This window comes from Streptopelia decaocto (assembly GCF_964273445.1).
Source record: "Streptopelia decaocto genome assembly, chromosome: 2".
In the NCBI taxonomy this organism is placed as follows: Eukaryota; Metazoa; Chordata; class Aves; order Columbiformes; family Columbidae; genus Streptopelia; species Streptopelia decaocto.
The window spans coordinates 147493506-147517826 of record NC_138655.1 but is presented as its reverse complement, the minus strand read 5'-3'; the positions used below and the strand labels follow the sequence as shown (position 1 = coordinate 147517826).

The 24321-nt window shown below is 44.4% G+C and overlaps 1 long non-coding RNA gene across 1 annotated transcript; it reads right to left on the bottom strand.

Moving 5' to 3' along the window:
• Positions 1 to 732: 732 nt before the first annotated feature.
• On the bottom strand, positions 733 to 24274 carry LOC309436620. Its single transcript, XR_014183383.1, has 3 exons — positions 24185 to 24274; positions 16000 to 16117; positions 733 to 795 (listed from the first exon to the last, which is right to left on the bottom strand). It is a non-coding gene; the product is annotated as an uncharacterized lncRNA (long non-coding RNA).
• Positions 24275 to 24321: the final 47 nt, after the last annotated feature.

The following is a 24321-nucleotide window of genomic DNA, read 5'->3' as shown; positions in this document are numbered from 1 at the left end:
GCTGGAGAATTGCCAAATGAATGACAGGAAAAAGTTCTTACATGGCATCACCAAAGACCTTGCTCTGGGAAACTCCTTTCTAAGATATTATGAGCAGCAGGAACTACAGAAATTAACAAAGACCCACAATGGTGACTCAAGACTTAGGACACAGACAGGGTGGTTAACGAAATTCAAGTTATATAATGACATCTGGGGTAAATATATGAGTGACTCTCAGGCTGTTAGGAAGGTTAGCACTTCTTTTTAGGAAAGCTGGTGTCTGAAGGTGATAGGATATCGAAAGCTCAGGCAGGAAGGACCTATCCAAAAAATCCCTGCCTCACTGAAAAACACCTGCACTCCAAGAAGAAAGCCATGTCCTTTATTAAAAAATAGGCAAGGAACTCAGTCTGTTGATACCTGCAAATACCTGTGCAGTGCATAGACTGCCTTTGGTATGTACAGAAAAAGCACTGAGTACTCAGCTCCCTGCCTGAAACATTCATGACAGCAAACTTTGTCACTTACTGTATCACAAACATGATTCCACAGATATTTCATTCTACTGAGATATTTGTTTTAATGAGCTTTTTCTAGAACTTTATAAACAATCAGTATCTACTGAAATTTCCCAGCAAGAACTTTGCTTCTTCTCAGCCATGTCCACATCATCCTCTGATGGAAATGCTCAAGACTTAAGATGATGCAATCCACTACATACTTTTGACTCTGTGTTTAACATCTAAGTACAACACCAGTCAGCCAGGGTCTTCAAGCCATACATCAGAAAGGAACCTGCTTAGCTGCTTCTTGCTGTGAATGAAAAAAACAAAAAAAAAGACTTATTTACTTTTTTAAGCAGTTAATTAGAAGACTATACCCCAATGACAGCTGGTGCACAAAGAAGATTAGTAGGAAAATGTGCTTCAGTTACTGAAGAAGAACCAGATGACACTTCTGATACTGTGCATGTACCAGCCAGACTCATCGTCACAGAACGAAGTTGAGAAACGGGAACATGGTGATGGTGGAAAACTGGTGTTCCCAAATGTGGCAATTCCAAATCGACTTGGGAGCAGCAGTGAATCATACATTTTTTTAATGCTGCTACACTGTAAGAGGTAAAATAAATGACACACATTTCTTTTTCTGAAGAAGCTCTCTTCTTGTACCAGTATTTGCTCATCCTGATTTTCCAGATGTGCTTGGTTTTACTTTGTTCAGCTAACCAGTGGCCTATCTTATTACCCAGGGTCTGTCAAGTGAGATATTTAGGCATATTCCTGAGATTCACTTTTTGGAAGGAAGAATGTTAAATTTTCCTGGTTTACACAAGGAAAGGTTTAGAAGGGGAAATGAAGCACCGAATCCATTCTGTATAAGAAAAAAGATCCCTCTGCAAATTATGTTCACACCTTCTGTGCAACTATGTGAAGCAGCTTTGCCATCTCTGTAGAACAAAAGAAAGATGTTTTGTTAACAAAAAGTACCAGCCAGCACCTTCTTGCACTAAACAAGTCCTCCACTATGCAGAGGGAACAAGACAAGGGTATCCAGCTTCTTGACCTATTCAGCAGTGACTGTGGAATACTACCTATATTCAGAGTCACCTAGCGAGTAGAATTGTAGAGTAGGAAGTGTTTGTGCTGAGGGCTATGCCTACACACCAAGCCTTTCAAGGGGGTCTTGCTTTGTGCTATGTGGATGTGGTCCCATGGACTGAATGCCCCTGCTGGAGAACATTCCCATTTATTTGAAAAGGATCCATTTCACATCCTCCAAAACTCGTCTGTGATCACAGTCAAAGCATGGCACATGGAGACCTTTGCTTCAAAAGTCCCATCCTTGATAGAGACACAGCCAGCTCAGGGGTCTCCCACTGTCCATTCACCTGGCATGGCAGAGACACTCAAGGAGCTGAAGTGTCTCTGAAGTGTCTTTTATGACCTGTCTGGCAACACTTCCACAACTTCTCACAATTGCAATACTGATGGCATGATTTTCCAGCTTTAACAGCAATGGCTTCCAGGTCTGTGAAGTCTGGATCTTTTTTATCCATCGAGCCCTACAGGACAACTGCAACCACACAGAATACAAATTAAGGTTATTCCATGTTATACATCCATGTAAGGACATTTGTCATGAGGTGTCCCCTTGCAGAAACCAAGGGGCTATCAGCACAGACCCTGAGTGGAGGCAGCTGCCTGCCCCACCATCACCTTGAGGCCCACCAGGCCCCCTGGGCAGTCAAGCCATGCCAGTTGAGACCAGACAGAGCAAGCACTCAGATGGTGACTGATTAAATAGGGGTTATGGAGTATCCAAGGAGGCTGCCAAAATGCCTCATGATTAATCAAAATCTTAAAAAAATTCAGGGCATCTGAGCGCTGCAAAATCTCACTCTGTTTTTCATCTCCCAGGAAGGTAAACAAATGAGCCTGCTCCACATCAGAAGCTAATTTGCTTGGGAGACCCTGGAGCCAACACATCTCATAGCCGTTCCCAAAGTAGATCCCTGTCTCTTTCCTACAGACTGTTTTTTAGCTAGTGCACTTCTTCTCAGCCCCTTTGGGAGCATCCCGCTCAGCCTGGCCCCCTGTCCCCTCTGCTCCTGGCCATTGCCCACCACCTCTATTCAGTGGTAGACCTAGTGGGTCCCCTGCGAGTGCTCCCCTGTCAGATGCAGGCAAAAGCCCATTGCACAGTGGTGACAAGTGCACAAATACACAATGGCAGAGGGACAGGACTCTTGGAAAGACACAGCATAGCTCAGGCAGGGGAGACAATCTGTTCTGCTAGGTTAATTTACAATACAATACTGTACAATAGGTGAAATCCAGCTCTTCTCATTCAGAGATACTTCCATGCTCCTTCCCTTCTCTCAGGTGAAGAAGCTTGAAATATTCTTGCCTCTGTTACCAGAAATGCTCCCTGATTACTCCAAGCATCCCGGGTACAGCGCAGCGGACTGGTCTGCCATTTATTCCAAGACATTAAGACCAGAGATCCAGCAGCCAGCATGCCTCAAACATAGGGGAAGGGCAGCCAGGAGCTACCCTTAAATTAGGAACCCAAAAGCTGTAATTTTGGACAGGAAGACAGAGCTGGTAATACCGGTTTTATTTGTGCTGCGATTGTCTGAAAACCAGAGAGAATGTGATGCTCATGATGTTTGGGTCCTTTGTCTGGGGTCTTCTGTCACCCCTGACTGTTCCTCACAGTGCTTCAGGAAGCCTGCACTATGCTGAGCTGTTTGCTAATGACTATCAGCTTCTTCATTTTACATACACCTGGCTTGCAATTTGCTGAAAGTGCATGTTTGCTTTCTCCCCACCCAGCGCTGTCAGTCATGGGACGCTGGAAGCAACTGGGAAAGCAGGTTGAATGGCGGCCGTCACCCAGGGCCAAGGGCCTTGTGGGGTCCATTTCTGCCCACAGCTGGCTGAAGTATCCTGTGCTGGAATGCAGGGAGACACCGAAAAATCTCCAGCACATATGGACTGAGCTTCCTGCTTACAGAGACTGGACAAGCAAGCACTGAGACAGAATATAGCATTTTTCTTTCAATAATTTAATTTTACATGTCAGTGCACATGTTGGAAGATCTTCGGGCTTGTGAGTAAATGGCATATGCTTATCTGCGAGACCACAAACATCGATACAAGCCTGCAAGCTGTGGCTCTGTTTGGGCTCAGAACTGTAAGGGACAGAGCTGTGTTGCTCTGGAATCACAGGCTTTACTGTCTTTTTTTCCTTTTGCTCTCCTGTGTGCTGAGTTTCCTATGGCACATTCTCAGTCACAGCTTCCATGACCACTCTGCTTGGAGTGCACAACATCTCCCCACAGAAATAGAAAAATGAAATGAAACAAAAAATATACACTTTGCTGAAGTTTTGTTAATCTGCAGAGGGAGCCAGACAGGAAATTTGTACATTGGTCCTCACTGACACTGCAAATAATATAAACTCCTTATTTCCTCCACAGCTGGCTGGAAGCTCGGCCCCTTCAACACAATAAGGGGAAATGTAATTTTCTGTTTGTTGTATTGTCAGAGGTTCTCGTTTTTACAGCTGCTATTTAACTCCCTCTATTTTTTATAGAAGGCTCTTGAATCTCCTCATATGCAGGTTAACTCCCAAAAACTAAACTTTTGGAGGATCTGCTGCAGAGTCCTCAGCTCTCACTCCCGTGCCCACGTTGTGTCTGGGAAGAGCAGAGGAGCCGCCAGCCCGGGGCGCACCCCCCACTCCAGCCCTCTCCCCCCGCTTCCCAGCACAGCCACCCCCCAGGGACTCCTCTGAAAGACGACTGAAAACAATAATATTGGTAAGAGCTGATCTAGATGCACCTCAAATATTTGACCTATCGTACAAATGCTTGTGGTTATCCCACGAACCATCCTCCAGATAAATGTTTTGAATTATCTGTTTCCAGGAACCAGCTCTCCAGAATGGCCCCGAGCAGCTTTCCCAAACACATTAGCCACGTCAAGATAGGCGGGCAGCTCTGCAACACAGGTCAGTCCCTGCCCTCGTGCCCTGACCCAGCTGCCTGTGTGCCCAGAGATGCAGGCAGGAGCAGGCAGGGGCAGAGTGCTGGGGGATGCACGGGCAGGAACTGGCTCTGCCCTCGCTGCTGGGCACCCCGCAGAGGCAGGATCCTGCGGGCTGCAGTGCCAGGTGCTGTGCCGGGGACAGAGACGAGGACAGAGACGGGCAGCGCTGCAGTCCCTGATGTCAGCCCACGGGACAGGCACCTTACAGGTCCTCACAGTCTCCTGGGTCTATCTCTGTGTTCTCTTTGAGACATGGCAGCGTCTCGTTATCAAAGCTCTCCCTGTGGGAAACTTCCCACGCAGCAGAGTTTGATCTGGCTCACACCTAGGCTCCGGTCTGCAGACTGTTAACAGCAGCCCAAATTAACAAAGCCCTTATGATAATAACCTTCATTAATGGGAGTGGGCAAAGTATATAACCACAATAAGGCTGATATGTATACACTAAGGCAAGATTAATAAACCATTGTCGAGCCCGGGCTAAGTCAATAAAGTGGAACTGATTGGAAGCCAGGACAGCAAGCAGGCAGGTAATCATTAATCTGCATGTGTGATATTGAGTTTAAAGACCAGATGTTACTTGAAACCTGTGCAGATGCATGGGGTGTGTAGGAGGGCACTGCAGCCGCTGTTACCTTACACCCCTCCATGCAGAGCAGGAAGAGCTGCATTCTTTGTGATTAACCCATCCTGAACTTTGAAATCTGAGTCCCAAATATTTGCAAGAAAATTGCAACTAAGACAAAGGATTGGGGTTGGAAAGGTCCTTTGGGTTTACAGTGTGGGCCAAGCTCCCTATGGGGCTTGGGGCAGGTCCCTTCACCTCCTGGGACCTCATTTCCCATGTTCAGTGTATGATTCTACCCCAAACTTATTGCCTTTGCACGTCTTATTTCCAGGGGGAGTTAACACTGTAGTTTTAGAAGGGAAAAACAAGAAGGAAAAACTAAGAAATACCAAACCCTAAAACTAAAAGTCTGAGCATCCACTTATTTCAAAGAGGAAGACCATAGCTGGTCCCAAAAGTAGCAAAGGTTTCCAAGTTCAAAAACAAGTTTTGTCTAAACACCTGAGTAGCACTTTGTTACTCAGCTCATACTCACAATTACTGTATGAGAAGGCACCATGTTTCCAGGAATCACAGCTTCACAGCTCTAAGTTTCGTATGTGGAAAAAGAAGGTCTTCTAATGTGAGGGCTTTAACGTAGCTGTTTTCCCCAGGGTTGGCTGTAGAGTGAAATAATGCAATTTCCTTTCCTCTTGCCAGAGCAATCGCCATGGTCTCCAGAGGACAGGGAAAGGAGGGCAGTGGTGCCCTGGGTGATCTGAAGACCCAGAGGTGCAGCATGCCCACCCCACAGGCAACATGGCAGCCAGGCCAGATTACTTATTTTACCCTTGTGAAAGTGCTTTAACTCAAGAATAAAATATTGTTTTGCCCTCTGCCCTGCTGCTCAGCGTCACTGCAGTGTTATCTTCCACAAGTATAACAAACCTCCTAAGCAAACAGGATTGAAGCACTGCTTCCAAACCAGGCTGGATAAGGAGCAAGCAAGCTCAAGTAGGTGCAGTGGCCAGTTCATTGCCCTTTCTTCTGCTTCTGCTCCCCCCTGATCCTTGAGAGACAGAGCTTGGTACTTCCAATTTACAGCTCACCTTGAACTGAGTAAATAAGCTATTTGTCTTCCCATTTGCACGGATAGTTTAATTGCTTGGAGCCAGGACAAAGACTCGGCAATGTTTAAAAGCAGTGTGGTTTGAGTGGATCACTTCCCCAGAGGAGGGAAGAAGTAGCCCTGCTGTGGCTGCACAGGGTATTCCTGTGTCACCTGTGTGAAACAGGGCTGAAGAAGTCGATTTTGCAAGGTGGCAATGGCTGGACAGACTCTTTCCAAGGTGGGGGCAAGCCTCCCCATCATCTCTCCAAAGAGCGTGGCCCTGCCAGCAGCAGAGCTGGGATGAGGGCAGGGAGGGAGGGAGGTGATGGAACCTTCCCAGGGGAGAGTCATTGTGGAGGCTGAACAGGCTCTGGTACAGCCAAGCACAAGTAAACGTAGCAAAGTCAGGCCCAAGTGCCCTGGTTTGTTTCATGACAGCACCTTCCAAAACATCTAAAACATTTGTTTTCCTTTGTGCAGCCTCACATGCCACCACCCAGCACCAACAAATACAAGCTCCTTACTTTTTAAGCACAGCCTTATGAGGAAATATTGTTACAAGGAGCTGTAGCTCAAGCCTGGCGTGAAGATAAAAATGAACACAGGAATAGCAGGCAAATGAGAGCGTGTGCAGAATCAAAATTGCAAGGAGAAGCAAGGCCAGGAACAACTGCAATGGCTCCCAAGAGTCCCATGGGGAAAAGGAGCCTTCAGATACTAAGAAATTCATGAGACCTTTTAGGAAGAACTTGCTGTGGAGTTAGTAAGAGCTGTTTTATTACTCTCTGGACTGAAATGGCCACTAAAAATGAGCAGGTAATTTCTTTTCTGAGGTGCAGTGAACTGTGTTGCTGCTGTTGCATGGCTTTCATGGAAAGAAGCAACAGAGCCTCTCCGGTGGGCAGGAGCCTTGAAGAGTTCACATGAAATGTGGGGCCAGCAACTCTGAGCACTTGGATACACATCTGTTCTACTTGACATCTGAACAGTCCTGATGCCAGAGGACAGGTGTTTAGCATGCTCCAAAGATCACAGCTTTTGAAAGACATCCCCACTTGTCATCCCAAACCACTAATGCTTTTTTGCACATCCTGGCCTTGGGTCTCAGCCTACTCTAGAGACACTAGTGCCAAGGACGGTATGGGTGACTGAGAGGAGAAGCTGATGGGGACATTGTGTAGTCCCAGAGCCATGGACTTCGTTGAGTTTAAGGGCAGAAGATCACAAAACAGCCTGTAGATTAGGCATTTAGCCAGTAAAGTTTTGCTTAGTTACTTGTCACTTGAGCCCACAGGCACAAATTAGACAAATGCATGCAAATCCTCAGCAAACTGAGCTACTAATTACTGCCAGCAAAGAGCAAGATTCACCCCACCAACAGTGACAACCAGTTCTCCAGCCAAAACCTCCTGGCAGGGGAGCCAGGCAATGTCATCTTGATGTGGGGAAAAAGAGTTTCAGTGTAGCCCCAAATTAGACACCAGGTATGTGGACAGGGAAGACATCAAAGTAAGGGAATTCTCTGCCCATTTCACATCCTGTCTCCTCAAGACTTAGGAGGTTTTTCCTACCCCTGTGTCATGCTGTGGCTCCTTCCCAACATCCCTCTTGAAGCGCAGACAAGGAAATTGCTTTGCACCAATCCTGCCAGGGCTGTGCTGGAGAGGGAGAACTCCTGTTTCTCTTTGATGGACCTCCAGGAGACCCTGGTAGGTCCAAAATTTCCTTAAGCCTCTATTTTGCTCCAGCCTGATGTTGAGCTCCTGTTAAGGCCCTGGGAGCTGTCGCTGGAGTGATGACCTCAGCCCTTGTCTGAGCCACCACTCACCAAGCGCATACATCTCACCCTGGGGCTGTCATCAGTATGTATCTCCATTTCCATTCGCAAAGAGAGTGGTTTGAAGGAAGGGGGCGTAGAACAGTCCATAAGGTCAGTGGGACCGTCCACCAGCTGTGGGGGTCACGGCCTCTTACCTGCACAGGAACATGGGTGTTGTCCTGGGTCTGGCCACCAACAGGGACTTCCCCCAGAGACCTCCCCACACCCCAGCCCTCTCGTGGTTGCAGACTTGGCAGCTGGCACTAGCTGGCCTCACCACACACATCTTTCCCTAAATATTATGTTTTTCAGGGTGTTGGTTTTAGCTGTTGTATTTGGCAGGTTTCCTTCATTGCCTTTAGCGGCAATGACTTACTGATAGGAAGGAAAATTTGAGGACATTAACAGCCTGTTCCAGCTCCCCAACTTTGTCTCCTGCACATATATTTGCCACTCCCTTATTTACCATGCCCAGAAATGGGGCAAGGTGTTAAGGACTGGTGCTCAGGTCAGTATATATCTGTGTCTTTCTCATTGCAGAACATTTCCAGGATCAGACTTTCTTTCTATGTTTTGGGTTTTTTGATAATATTCAGCAACTTCTTGGTAGGATAAGATGTGGGGTAGATCAAGAGGTTTGGATTTGCCTGTTAGGAGACACATACAGAGTTTTTGGCCCTCTTAGCACTGCAGGCTGGCATTTCAAAACTCTCTCTTCAATGCCAAAAAAGTAGCTACTGTCTCATCAGAGTTCAGATCCAGTGTTCTGCTGGTTTGTAAGAACCTCCATGGATATAATAGTTGCTCCCTGCCAATTTCTGAAAAGCTTGATCTTATTTCTACATCTACTTCTGAATGTTTCAGCCTCATAAATACATGGTCAGAAGAAAGAGGAAATGAGAGCTGGAAGGAGATGGGAAATGAAGGAAATAGAAGATTGACCTCTTCTTCCTAACACAGTTCTTTGATCTGTGAATATGGGTTGTTACGCCAGCACTAGGCTTTGGGCTGAAGGTTTATAGCAAAGACTTTGTAAAACCCTTCTCATATTCTGAGGAAATAAATACATAAATATATAAATATTCAACTGAGACATCAGATGCTTACCAATGCCACCCAGTGAGCTGGCTTTTATTCTAGACCATCTTTCTGTTCTACATTTCTATATGTCTTTAACTGTGGGTTCCTTGGCTCCAAGGGGGACCATGACCTACCACTGCTACATGGATGGCTGAGTGGGGCCTCCTGTGCTTCACATGCTGAGCTTTGCTGCACTCACCTTGCCAAGTCTCTTCCAGAATCAGCCAGAAAGCTCCCCAGGGTGGTATACGTAGGGGAGGAAAACTCTTTGGCAGGGCTGATCTCTGACCACACTGCTTGGGCTTCATCTTACTTAACACTAGTTGCTGGAAGGTAGGTAACTGCTGAGCAACTAGTCCTTCCTATTTCTATTCCCAGTAGAGCAAGAGAAGAAAAATGGAAGAAGAAGAATCACTTACCCTGGATCTTCATGACCTGGGGCCCCCCAGGAGGTGAGGTGAAACCCACCCTAAGGAGCTTTGTGGGTTTGCTGAGAGCAGGAGAGCAGAACCAGCCCTTGTCTCTCAGTTTGTTCTACAGACCTTCATGTGCTCCTAACACAGCTGAAAGCAATGTTATCCCCTGGGTTTTACTCTGAAAAAGGGGGGCTGTACACAGGGCTAGTTAGTCCCAGTTCCTGGTGGTTCCAGACCAGCCTTACAGGAGTGGGGGGCTGAGTCCCCCTCAGGCCCGCAGCCCATTGTGCACTGTGCACGAACTGGGGTTCAGCCCCAGAGACACCCAGAACCCCTGTCCAAGCTGCGGCTGGCTCCCAAACACTGTTTGAGTTTCCAGGCGAGACGAGGCACTTCTTGTACTGAGTGCAATATATACAACAAGTTACAGGATAATTTCTATCTCCAGGAACTCACAGTCTAAATTAAGACAAGATTGCAGTGAGAGATGTCACGAGAACTAGCAAGAGGGAGAAAGGAGGATGGGAAATAGGAACTACAGTCTCATCCTTCTTTAAGCTCACTGTCCTTTTGTTTAAAGCAAACTTTACTGTTTTCTGGAATGATCTCCCAGCACATCCTACTTCTCTCCTGTTTATCTCTGTCAATATCTGGTGCTTATATGGCATCTCTAGATATATAATGCATGAACTTCACATGTGGTATTAATAAGCTGTGGGTATCTGCACAGAATGCTCACAAAGAGCACCTGATGGACTGCATTGCAGCAGGACACCTGGAACTGGGCTTTTTTCCCAGATGAACATACACAGGACATATCCAAGACCATTTTTTTCTCCACTCCTTCTCATCACACACATATTTTCAGGACTCAAAGTCTGGACAAGCAGAACATCGCAATTTCAACCAAGGGAAGATGTAAATCTCCCTAAGTAATTTTTAATGAAAAAAAATATTGAGTTACTCTGAGTGTCATAGTTTCTGGGTGGTTGGCTTTAACTTTAGCAATCCACACTTAAAGGGAAATTTTACAGTCTTAATATATTCCAGATGCTCTCCTAGTCCCAGATGAAAGTTCTGTCATCGTTTACTGTTAATATTTTTGTCAGCAGTAGAATTTCATTGTAATACCCCATCTTATTTGTAGTTACTATTAGTCATGAGAGAAACTTCCTCTACAAGTAATCCCTGGGTCACTCCTTAAGTGTCCTGTCCTGCTCTATTTAATTAAAAACTATTAACTGCTTGTTGTGTCCAAGACTTGTGCATATAATGCATGTATACAATGACTATTTACCTGATGAAAACCATTTGCTTCTAGCAGTTAGACAAAAAAAAAAATAAAGTTATACTCTGCAGTGACAACAGTTGGCTTTGTAACAGCTCTCCGGTGGAATGAAAACAAGAGATTTGCTTTGAAAATAAACCTCCATGAACTTGGATCAACAACAAGGGACATGAAGATTTGCTGCAAAAACAAGAAACTTGTTTCACACTGTTAAACTTTGATCAGATGTTAGTTTCTCACGAGGACAATCATATTTAAATGTGGCAATTTTGATCCTTTGTAGTCACCGAAGGTCTGATTACAGAGGGAGGGGGATTTGGGGAAAAACAATAGAGCAGATTATCAAAGCACAAGTCCTCTGGATGGACCTCTGAGGCCTTTCCTTATTCAATGAAGAGCAGCTAGAGTGAAAAATAATGTCACTGTATGGTGGGCTCCATATTTTTTTCAGTTAGTATACAAGTTGGAAGCTGCTATGTTATTTTTTCTCAGCACTGTCTCTAAAGATTAACCTGGATTTTGAAAAACCAAATCTCTCTGCTGCTTCTCTTGCCTCACCACCTTCCTCACAGGGCTCTGGAGCTGCTGACAGCAGCTGAGAGGGGCCGTGGGGACACGCACGCTCCCAGTGCTGTGGCCAGTTCCTGGGCCAGCGCCTCAACACCAGCAGCACGGTTCTGCTCTTTGGAAAAAAGAGTCTTCTCTGGCTAGAGCAGTGGCAGAGATTAAGTTTGCTGTGTCCTGAGCTGCTGTGTGGAAACTTGATGAGGATGAAGCATGCCTCTTAGTCCTGGGCTGCATTATCAGCATGAATGTACCAGGCTACAAGCCATAGCAATAGTGATCTCCCTGACATGAGACATTCCCAAGCTGGATCCCATGAGGGAAATGGAGCCTGTGCAACTACACTGAGGCAAGAGGAGGTGGCTGCTGGTTTTGAGCAAAGTCTCTGCTGGGCAGCACAGCTCCAGGCTGTGGCATTGCCACCACAGCCCTTCCTGCGTCATGACCCAGCCTTGCAGATGCAACTGGTCAGTGGTGGAGTAGATGAACCAGCTGTGTTAGACAGGTGGAATCTGGGCATGGCTGGAGGATGGTGAGCAGTGGGACCCAGCTGTGCTGGCACACACACGCTACATGTGATTTGGCTGGGAAAACTATTACTGAGATGTCTAAGACTGTGGAGGGCCCATGCTGTGTTAATTCTGACAAACCTTGGTCATGCTGAACCTCACCAAGATGCAAGAAGGGCCTTCTGAAAGGAAAAGGATTTATCTGTGCACCCTGCTATGGCCTCGAGCAGCTGAGGATCTCCTAAGAAGGAGATGGCTGCTGGAGTCTTGCATCCCAATTTGCTAACCAGTGTTTATTTCACAATCAATGCTTCTAAGTCTTGACTAGAATCTGATTTTGCTTAGTGATGGACAAATTTTATTGCAGAAAGGTTCCTATTCCAAAAACCTAAAACCAGAAGAATATCTAGAGAATCTGTTAACTATTGGGGAGTATGATCTCTTTGTTGAATTCCATACCCAGAATTCCCAATGCAAATGGGAGCTGTAACTTGCCAATTTAAAGCTGCCTTTGTGTGATCTGTGTGATCTGCAGCTGGGACATACACTTGTAAGAAAATTGGGATGTGGCCCTCTTATTTAAAGTCATGGATTAATCTCTCCATGAAAGGTGCAATACAGTGGTGGGGGGTGGGAGGGAAGGAAGTGCAGTCTACTCATGCATGACTTGATCTAAAGGGTCTAATTGGGCTACAGCTCCTATATTTGCTCCTCCCTCTGTGTCTCGAGCTTCTAGTTTTGGTGCTGGGACACCCATGCTACTTCAAAGTCCTAGGGATATGGCTAGAAACATAATAGGATTTATTACAAAGTCCTTGCTTGTACCATCTGGCTGAATTTGAGCAAGTGCCGATTCCTAAAGGGATGTGAAGGCATGTAGCAAATGCCCAAGGCATCTGGTCTTTGGGGGCACCATCTTCCTGTGCAGTCCATTGGCATCTCAGGGTGTAATCAAAGCCTTTTTTCAACCTTTTCAAAATTTTCCTTTTAAGTTTACAAACATGCTTGGGGCAAGACTTAAAGTGCAAGCTAGAAGGATACTGGGGAGATGACTATTATGCAGAGGTAACATTCAGATTGCAGCAATAATGACATCAAGGTTTGTCAGGTTTCTTCTGTCCTGCAGCTGCAGATGTGGTCATGTCTTCGGGAAGCGGCCAGCAGAAAAGAGCTCTCCATTCAGCCAAGCTCTTCCCTGTGTGGAGCTATTCATAAGAACATAATGGAGTTGCGACCAAAGAGAGGCAGAGGGGGATATTCGGCAGCTATCGTGTGTGTAATGAGCCTTCATATCACAGAGGCTTAATGAGGTCAGAGCTCATCTGAATGTCAGCAAGACACTAATGTACTGTTTCTGAATTTTCTTTTCTACAGCAGTACTGTGCGCTGCTTGTTATATCAGTGAACTGCGTCTAATTATGGTTAGAAAAACTGTATCTGCTAATGTTAGGCCACTGGGTGAATTTCAGAAAGACTTTAATTTGAAGGGAATAGACCCCAGTAAGTGGACTGTCCCTTATAGACACCCTCCTTTCACTTTGGCACTATTACTGTCATCCAGGTGATGCTATTAGATGCGAGCACAAAATCTCCTGCAATGCCTGCACGGAGAGATGAATAATGACTGGCAACACAGAACAGGCACAGCAGCAACTTCTGAAGCAGCCTCTGCTCTTTCCTGATGTTTGTGATAAAGATGGTAATTGGAAAATCTCATCTCTGGCCACATGGAAATTGCACATCAGTCTTTACTAGTGACTTAAAATCCACCAGATTACTGAACAGTCTTCTGACACTGAACAGATGACACCACCACTGGATATTATATATTGCACTGTCTTTGAACCCTTTATGGCTTGAGTTGCTCTGATATTTTTGAAGAGAGGAACCTTCTAGTTAGTTGGAACCTGCTACAACAATCTTCATCGTCTTTGTTACTTTCTACAAGCCCCACATCTGTAAGCCATAGACTGATAACCCCTGGTGCTTACTCAGCACTGCAGCTGGCACACATTCAGTTTTGTACCCTATTACGAGTGAGGAGCCAGGAGAAATATCAGACTTTACTGGGTGAAGGCCAGCTAATGAGCTGTACTACACATGGTTTGCTGGTTAGCATCATCTCATGGTACGTTCATGACCTCTACTCAGCAATCTCATATACCAGCTTACTCTTACTCTTCCATTTTCTTTGCAACCTGGCTTTATTTTTTTTGTTCCCTTTTTAAATATATATATAATTATTTATTTCCTTCAGTTGCTTATGGGATCTGTTTTCCTGAGTTGTGGATCTGAACTTCCTCTTATCCTCTTATACTTCCCTATTCTTGACTTTTTTTCTTTCTACCATGCCTTTCTTCCCAGCCTTGCAGCCCACCACCCTCTGGACCACCCTCAGCCCCCTCTCTTCCTATCTGTGTTCCCCAGATACAGGCTGGGGTGACTGTGGCTGTCAGCAACCAAACACCTGTTGTAGCTGCTGTGGAGATTTGTATTTGGCAAGAGAGTAGTTGGTACAAGAGCCTGTATTGGTTGGAAATAAGACAGAAATGTGGAACAATAATTTCTTCAATGGAGCAGCCAGAGGCACCGTATTTCAATTAGAGATGATGCATTTTCCTTTTAAGTATACATTGCTACTGCCCTTCAATAGATAATTCAGGTCTTCTTATTTAACGTGGTACTTACAGACAAACTTTGGATGTCAGATTTTTTTAAAATCAATTCATAAAACTCTCAGTGTAGAGTTCTGCCCCAGCATGCTTAGACAAGGAAAATATTCTTCTTTTTCCTGCATATGAAGAGGTAAAGGGCTTAATAAACTCAATGCATTTTAATAAGTTGAAGGATATGACTCTGAAATTAGACCTTAGACCACTTTCTAGTGCAATTCTCCTAAAATGTACATGACCTGCTTGGTAATTCTCTTTCAACCTTTTGTCAACATTTTTTCCATGAAAGGGGCTGAATTGATTTAGGAAATTTATTTGCTGGGTGAAAAAAAAAAAAAAAAAAAAAAAAAAAAAAAAAAAAAAAAAGTAAAGTCAGGTATTTGAAAGCTAATATATACCTGGAATTATATTGCTTTTCATTTTTTCTGTCTTGCCACTTTGCTTTTAACATAAGAATTAAAAATTAGATGAAAGAATTTGCTGACAATTTTTGGCCTCTGTTCCTTCTGCATGTTGTATGAAACATGACAGTTCACTAATAGCTCTTCAAGAGCCTCTCCTGTAATACCTACAGTAAGCACAATTGTTACTACTTTTAATTATTCATACAAAATGTTTTCTTCACTCATTTTCACCAGTGCAAAGTTCTTTTGTTTGTCTTCAGAGCGATGTCTCTTGACAGGCCAAGGTTGTTGCTGCAGCAGTCACTACCATGACAATTTACACAAGAGGTAACTTGAATAACCCAAAGTGCTCAGACCCAGCTTTGGGTCACGCCGGCTCTGTTTCCTCTGCACTGCCTGCGTGACTGGCATCATAGCTCCAAGTACCTGGTCCATCCTGCCAGCTTTTAGCTTTTGGCTTTGGTGTCTTGGGACACCAAAATGTCCCCGTGTTTCACATGGTGACAAGACAGCTCCCTGCACAGAGGATTCCCTGGACCTTTGCAAGAAAACTTGCCACCAAGTGCATGAGGTGTTTGATATTTACATATTCAGCCAGAAATTTTCTCCCATGCATGGTATTTTCCTACCTGGGTTCCTTCTCTGAAAACAAAGGTCTGCAATATTATCATGTTTTGACTGGCAAAGACTGAAGCCCCAGGGATTCTCATTTCAGATGTGAAAATATGATTAAAAATTGAGACCCCTGTTTCGGTTTTGCTTTGCTCTGCAATTAAGATCTGTTAAAGTGCTGGGATTTTCTCCCAGTGGAATTCTAACACAGAAAATCCAACTTAATCAGCAGCTGAGCTGCCTGCTGTCAGTCTGTGAAGTCCTGTCAACTCCCCCTTCCCCTCTCATGACCCATGAATGAAATAGATGTTCTGTGGTGTAACTATCAAGTGTCCAGCTGCATGGATAATCATGAGCTGATCTGCCAACAGGTGATCCAAATGGAATGGAGAACTGCTGAGCACTCACCAGAGGCTTTTCTCTCAGAGAAGGCACTGACCTGGGTCTCTGTACTTTGTGCAGCCCCCAGGTCGAACAGGACATGGAGGAAGAGCTTCCCTGGGATCCTCATCCTTCTCCAGCCTGGATGAACTGGCACATGAGCTGGAAAGTGCTGTCTGGAGGAGAGGAAAGGAGTCTGACAGGCAGAGTGCAACCACAGGAGCTTCATTTCCTCTGGAAAGCAGGCTTGGCAAAACACACACAGGCAATTATTTCTAGAGGGATATTTTTCTGCAGCTGCTAGAAGCCTAAAGAAAAGCTTTCACCCTCTTGAACTCCTCTTACTGTACAGTTTGGGCATTTATGTGCATATTGAAGTCTTATTATAATAGGCACAAGTGGTGGGTTGAACCAGGACCTTAGCACTTCAGCGTGGTCAGGTGCTGCTCTGCCAAGAGAGCAGCTATGAAGGTGTTTGCCTTCGTTGGAGCAATGGGCTCTCTCTCCATGGGTGCAGCAGCCCACCTGTACCCCAGGAGGGGGGCTGTGCCCAGGGCCCAGCCTAACGCCCTACTCATGGAGACCATGAGGAATGCTGCTGCTTCTTCAGAAAACCAAAGGCTGCTGCCACAAAGGCTGCAGCACTTGCAAAAAGCCCCTGCCAGAGGACCCAGGCAGAATGGACCATGCTGTACCTCTACTTCAGAATTATTTTTATTCGTACCTGTGCAAGGAAAAGACAGAAATTTGCTGTTATTTTTAACCCCACTCGACTTTAAGTTGGAAGGGGTGGGTATAACCCACACAGCACAAAACCACAGGCCATACAACAGCATACATAAATGAGGCTGTGGGATTGAGTTGGAGATGTGGAGAGGCAGCAACACTGCTGAAGGGGTGAGTATGGACCCTTGGCGGGCTCAGAGCCATCACTGCCCAACATGGCTGCACGAATGCCACACCCATGTGGTGTGAGCAGGGTTGTGGTGGGCACCCCATCCATGCAGCTCGGTCAACCAACAGCCTTCAGGAGGGATCACTCTAGGTGGTTTCTGCAGAGCTTCTTTCCCTTCTTGCTTAAACCAGAAGCTACACTTCGTTTATGTGTGAACCACAAACAAGAAATGAAGTTTCAACACAAGTTCTTGGGTGAAATGAAGCCAATCACCCCGAGTTCACTGCCTGCAGCATGCTCTCCCTCTCAAAGTGGAATGTAGCTTCGGAAGGGTAGCACCTTATCATAAACCAAGCTATTTTTGTCTGTGTTTGAGTGCAAACAGATTAGTGATGAATCAACTTTTTATAAATGCCTGTTTTCATCCTTTCCTTATCCCTCACTTATGTCTTGCTTTTAAGACAGATGGTGTAACTTCCTTTGCAACTTCAGTTCCCATTGCTCACTTCTTGTCTTGCCACTGGGGAGCACTCCCAGGTAGGGCAGCTCATAAATAAATCTTTCCTTACATTTGCTCAGTGACATGTGCAGCCTATAAAGAATCCAGCAATGTTGAATAAGGAGCCAATTCAAGCTGGTGACCCATAAGCATGAACTGAATACACTGAATAAAGACAGCTGGGTTATACGTTCTCCTATTGTAAAACATGCATTAAATTAAAATAAATATATTAAATGTGAACTTAGATATGATCCAAAACAAAACCCATAGTAAGAATTCCCAGATACACAAAGCTAGCAGTCAGCTGCTTAAACAGGGTGAGTAAATCAATAAGTAATTGTCATTTCAAGATTAAACCGTGTAATATAATGAAATTTGATGCATTACAGAAGACCTCGATACAATCTTTGTTCCAAATTCATTGTTCTGAAGTAGTATTTCAAAGTTCCTTTTTCCGAGAGTAAAGATGAGTGTAATTTGCAATATATTTCTGCAAATGGCTTATGCAGCTCCTCAGGACTTGTATTGTTAGGGTTGTATTAAAAAAGCCTATATACTGCAGAGTAAGGATTTTTTTATAGTATGGAGCCCTATTAAAAGATAAGCATTTCTTCCCCACAGAAGGTCATGGGAACTGTTTTCCTTAGAGCCCTGCCCAGGAGTTTCTAGTTATATGGCAGCCATTTTCTTAAAATGTCTGTTTTCTGTCAAGGAAACTTAGCACATCTTTAACTGTCAGAAATGTCTATACAAATATGCACTATAGCAGAACACAGAGTCTGTATACGTTTGCTAATAACATACTCTGACTTCACTGATAAAGGCAAGCTTATCAAGTCCTAGAGTTACCAGTGTCATCATTAAGGAGCCTTGCACTTGGCCACAGCTGACCACAGGGGATTACCGCAGGAATAATATTATCTCTGCTCTCACCTTAGGGTTAGGCTGTGGTACGTGTCATTGCATTTGTTATTACTGTGTTATTCTGCATAGTGCCTGTTACAGCAGGAAGGCATGGGGTATCTTTTCTTAATTGCAAAAACCAGTCCAGCCAAGAGAGAGGAATCAGACCTTGTGGGGTCCCTTCTCACATCAGCACAAAGTCACTGCTCCATCCTGGCAGACACTCAGCTGCTCCGTCCTTCCTGCACTGAAACTTACACGCTCCACCGCCGCATCCAAGCACGTCTCCATCTGGAGGTCCCCACTGGGATTAGCTTCTCATGTGCTCGCTTTCTTTTACCCTCTTCCAGTGCATACAATGATTTGAATTTTATAACAACACACACATGTTATTATACATTTAAGAGAAGGTGACATCAAAGAAACAGAGTTTATAGTGAGGGCAGAAGGTGATGAGGTATTTCCTGAGGAAGTTCATGCTACTGTCTTAGAGCTGCTAAATATTGTTGTTCTGAGGAGTTAAATCTTCAGTAACCTCAGGAGTTTATGTAAGTTTATGTTATGCGTTGTATTCTTTAACCAATGTTTAGTATGCAGTACGAGTTATTTGGCTGGGATTTGTATGGCAACCTAGTGACAGGAGAGCAGAATACAGAGTGTAAATTTATGGTACACAAAAGTTTCTGAAGTTCCCACTTGAAAAGGCAGAGTTCTGTGGTACGGCACGGGCACCCTTGGATACGCACTGCCCCGAGGCGCTGCTGAACCCACCCCTGGCAGCTTCCCTTTCAGTTTGTACAGCAACTCAATAAAGCCTAAATACCAGTTTAGGTGCTAACACATTTACTGCTGTTACTGGGCTTGAGAGACAGCTACTGAGTTTGCAGCTAGGGATAGGTGGAACTGGAAAAAGTTGTCCTGTGACTGCTGAGAGGTCCAAGAAGTGGCAGAAGGCAGGGAAGATGGGAGAGATCCTGGGCTTCAACAGTGGTCTAGAGAGAAGGTCCAGCCAAGGAGTCATTTGCTTTGTCAAGAGACAGGACCCCACCAGGAAGCACAGGAGAGATGAACAGGCAGAGAAAGGGAGGTCAGGCTCAAAGCACGGACAAAATCACGGAGAAAAAAGAAAGAAGCAGGAGTAGGTAGAAGGAAAACTGATGTGGTAATGAAGTAGAGATCACACAAGCATTGTTCTATAGATGGCCAGGTTCCAGGTGCTGCCTTTAATACAGGATGAAGCCGTTTACGAGAAGCAGGGATATATAGCCTGGAGGTAGAGTAGAGCAGTTCGGCACCACAGCAAGGGGGCAGTTTTGTAATCCTGCAAGAAATTTCATATAAATGAGCTATATACTCCCTTTCTTGTTATTGCAAACACTAAGACAGATGTCCAATAAGTGTCTGCTTCTACAGGGCACTCTTTGAGGGACACCCCAGGAAAACACAAAACAGAATAAGCACTAGAAGGAGCCGGGTGGAGCTGCCTGTTTAGAGAGCAAAACAAAGGAGCCCTAAGAATGACATGGGGAAAATTCAAAAGGAATCAGAAACCCAGGAGTAGCTGGAGGACACATCCAAACCAGGATGCAGAGAGGTTGGAGAACAGGCCAGGCAGGGCAGTGGAAGCTGGGACTCATCACCAGTATGTCTGAGATATTTCCATGAAGCTTATTTCTTCTTATAGGGACTAAGGAGCTGCTGCTCTGGATCACACTCACAGTCCAGCACCTTCTGTGGAAGAACAGCCAGAAGCCATGGCCATGGAGGAACGAAGCCTGAAGTTGACATTAGGGAAAAGATGTTGCAAGGAAAGGTTTCCCCCTGAGTAAGGTGACAGGTTAGTTTAAGTCCTTCCCATTGCTCTTTCCATTTTATTCGTTTTAACACTAGAACGTAGGTGGTTCTTATTGGTTTTTGAACCAACATCTAACCCTCACAGTTGAAAACTCTTTTAAACAATACTGCATTCCCACTAATTACCGAAGCAAATAAAATCTATTCCAAAGTACAGAAACCGTCAAGTATACGTATTGTTACTTCCTCAGTGTCAGGAATTCCCACTTTTTCTCTCATTTCCCATCTCAAAGTTGCATTGTTCTAGCTGAAGAAGAAGTTCTTTCAGGATTAGCTGTAAGAAACGCCTGAGATGATTGCTGATTGAGATATAACCCAACCCTGTTTCCACAGAAGCTCCAGCTGACCTTACACGTCATGCTTTCTTTTTATTATTTAACATATTTTCTTTTTCTAGTATGAGACATATTCACATTTTATACGGACATTATATTTTCATGGCGATACTTTCTGAATGCTCTGCAGGGAGATCTTTTATTCTTGTCATTATCTATGAAGATTTTCATCTGCATTTTTTATTTTTGTTTCATTTGGCATCTACCTTTGGGAAAGAGCCAAGTGACAAATCCATCAGCTTAAGACAGGAAACCCTGTGATTTCAAAGTTACTCATATCTCATTAGAAGTTGCTTTTCCCTCTGGCTATTTCATATTCATATCCCTTTCACAGGATAGTTTCTCCATTCACATCGTTAAAATACACCATCAAAATATTTATTCATCAAAAACTGACTGGAATAAGTCTAATCTTGCCTGTTATATACTCGGTCATGTTTACACTCCACCCAAGAGAGCATACCTTAATGGGACATGAGGGTATGATGTATATTAAACATAACATAGTAATAACAGCCTTACAAAAGCTGTTCATTTCTCTAACTGCTATCCTGCTTATCATAGAATTATTTTGGTTGGAAGAGATCCTGATGACTATCAAGTCCAACCATAACCTAAATCTAGCACTAAACCATGTCCCTAAGAGCCTTATAAAGTATTTTGCATGGAAGATACTAAGTTGATCAGGAGTATCACCTTGTATGTATATGTTCCTACCATATTTCTGCAGCAACTTTCCTCCTTTGCTTGAGGTACAGTGGAAACAAGCAGTGGTCATTGACTCTGGCTCTTTCACCATGGAAAACACTGTGTATTTCAACATCAGAGAAAGGGAGGTTTTCAGTTTGGTGCTCTTAGCAGAAACTCTCAGCATCTTGAGATGCTTATTAGAGAAGCAAATGAGAAAAGCTGCATTAAGTTGTGCCTAGCACAAGCCCTGGATAGCGATTCAGAATAATAATAAAAACAATGCAAAATTTTATAAATGTCAGCGTGAGGAAAAAGTGTCCCTTTAAACCAAATAACTCAGAGCACACAGGAGTGTTACAGCTCATAGCTGCCCCAAGTTGCACAACATCGAACATCTTCTATCTGAAGATCTCACGACCCCTCAGAACAGCCTCCAGCAAGCAGAGGGCATCTCAGTCCCAAATCACTGGTCCCAAGAGGTCCTGTTGCCTCTGTGGACATGCTCTGATTCCTCTTGTTGCATTGCAACACTGACCAGGGAGCCACAGAGATGTGGATGATCAGCAGCAAAGTTTGAAGCAAGGCTGCCTGAAAGAAAAGGGAGATTGGGATGAGGGCTGCACTGAACCAGAGCCAACCAGTTAAACCATGGTACTTACACAGTAAACAACCGTGATGACAACTTCGCTCACCTTTCAGCACTTGCCCCTTTGAAACAATTCTGTAGTATCTTGTGCCCTTACTCCTAACAATGTATCACCGTGGGTGTTGACATTTAACCTGTTTGTCAACAGATCCATTTACATCTCATTTCACTGGCACCCTATGCGAGCGGCAGTAAGTGAAGAGCGTTTTAGTGCAAGTGATGAAAGATGTCATTGCTGGTGCCCTTTAGCACCGCCTGCACTGCCATGAAGTATAGCTGCCATTAGCAACAGGGATTTGAGTGTAATGTCTGCTTTCACCCAGCAAGGTCAAAAATTTATGGTTCTAACCTTCTCTCTCATTTGATGTTGGAGTGGGCTTGGGTCATGTTTGCAAGGAATAATATAAAATCAAATTGAGTTGATGCAGGCTCTGTGGGAAGTGATGCAGAGAAAGAATTCCACCTCTCCCTGATAAAAATTACGTCAACCACTTTAATAACGAGGGCCATAAAGTTCCACAAACTTTACAGAAAAGGCTGTAACAGTGTTAAATGTTTCAAAGGGGCACACAAGAAAATGCAATTATTTCAAGACAACCTACATTTATTCTCACCGTTATATAGTTTCTCAGATGTATTCTTCAAGGTCTCAAATATACATTTCAAGAAGAGCAAGTCTTGTTATGGCATGAAGGTCTGTATTAGTTATGTAATGTGCTCTTCACAGGCTGTAAGCAGCTTTGCCTTAGTTTGGGTTGGTCACTTTGCACAGGCAAGCTAGAGAGACACACAAGCCCTCGTGCTGCTTTCCCCGGTCTGACCAAGTTGGCTCAGTTGGAGGGCTGTCTGTGCTGGCAAGCCTGGGAGTTTTAACGGACTCTTATACTTTTCCCTGATTCTTATTTTTAAGGCCAACCAGAGCTGCACTATTTGGCTGTGTCATTTTCAGCACCGGAGGCCTCTGACGTGCAGAGCTGCTCTGGGGTCTCCAGCATGCTCCTCTCAGCCCATCCCCAGCAGCTCGGCATGTGAGGAGCAGGATGCCACAACTGCCCAGCGCCAGGGGAAATGGGTATTTTAGGGACTGTTGGCTCCTCTCTCACTAAATGTGACAGACAAGAGTCACAAAGTTCAGCCAAGATCAGTCCTCCTAGTGTTTAGGACTGGGGATTAGCTCAACCCATTTCAGACATAGCAGCTCACTGAGAAACCATTTTCCAAACAACAAGTTGCTTCATGGTCTCATTATCTGAAATGCATAGACACTGTTTTTACTTTTTTATTTTGCCTTTTTTGTCTGCAAAGAAGGTCCATGTCATGTCCAACTTAATGCTTAAACACATGCATAGTAACTACACAGAGATTCAAACACATAACATTTGTGATGCTGCAGTACAGCTGGCATAATGCATTTAATTCTGGTACAGTTTGGTTTACTTTTAATTTATTTTCTTGCTCTTTTCAACAGGAGTGAGACATCACTTTGACATGGAAAGATCTAGAGCAATTCTGGACACTCATAAAACATGATGATTTGAGAGATCTGCAGATATTCTGCAAGTTTTTTTGTGCTGGTGGTTTTTTGCTTTGTATCTGTAGATGCTCACTCTGGCTGCTGTACTACAAGTCAAAGCTCACGCAGATTTCCTTGAAGAGAATCTTTCCCAAACTCGCTGCTAGGATGCATAACTTCATCGGTTCCCCAAGTTTGGGATCTGAGTTTGGGACTTCTGCCAGAAAACGTAATGCCTATTTGCATTCAACCTATCCATTTTAGTGTGCATACAAGCTGTCCTCTGCTGTCAGGGACTTCAGCAAGGATTGTTGCTTAACAGCGTCTTTGGAAATATCAAGTCATACATAAGCTATGAAATAGATTGTTATTGTTATATGGATATTTTTAACACATTTGAGCACTGAGCAATTAATACAAATGTATTTTGATTCCTATTAGCTAAATCCCTTGGTATCTAGCATGCTTCCTCTCCAGCTTTTGTAGTCTAGCAGGACATATAATTTGTACCAGACCATCCAGGACAAGGGAGCAAGAAACAAGCTATATATTGCATATCTTTTCTTGTTACTTCTCACTGCCACAGTGACCTTTATCCCTGCTGTGAAACTTCACATCCAAACTTCCTCCCCAGTACCACAGGATGCTGCAAGTACTAACTAAAAAAATGCAGGAGAAAAAAAACACAAAGAGAGCAGTGAAATGGCGATTAGCAAGGAACCAAGGGAAATAGGAATAGCTGTTACAACACTGGTTCTTACCCCAGCAAGACCACTATGAGAGAATATTATATCCAGTAATGGTTCTTGTCAAGCTTAATGGATCGTAAGTATCTCAGCTGTTCCTTATATAGATACTTTAAGTTCACTTTGTAAAACCACGAGACAGATATACTAAACAAGTACCTCTGGCCTTCTGCTCGTCATCACTGCAGCTTGTGACTGGCCTTGCATGGCATTGGTGTCCATCGTGTCCATGCTCAGCCCGGCCCTTCTGGTCAGGAACATGGAGGCACAGAAACTCCCCTGACGAGGAGGCATCT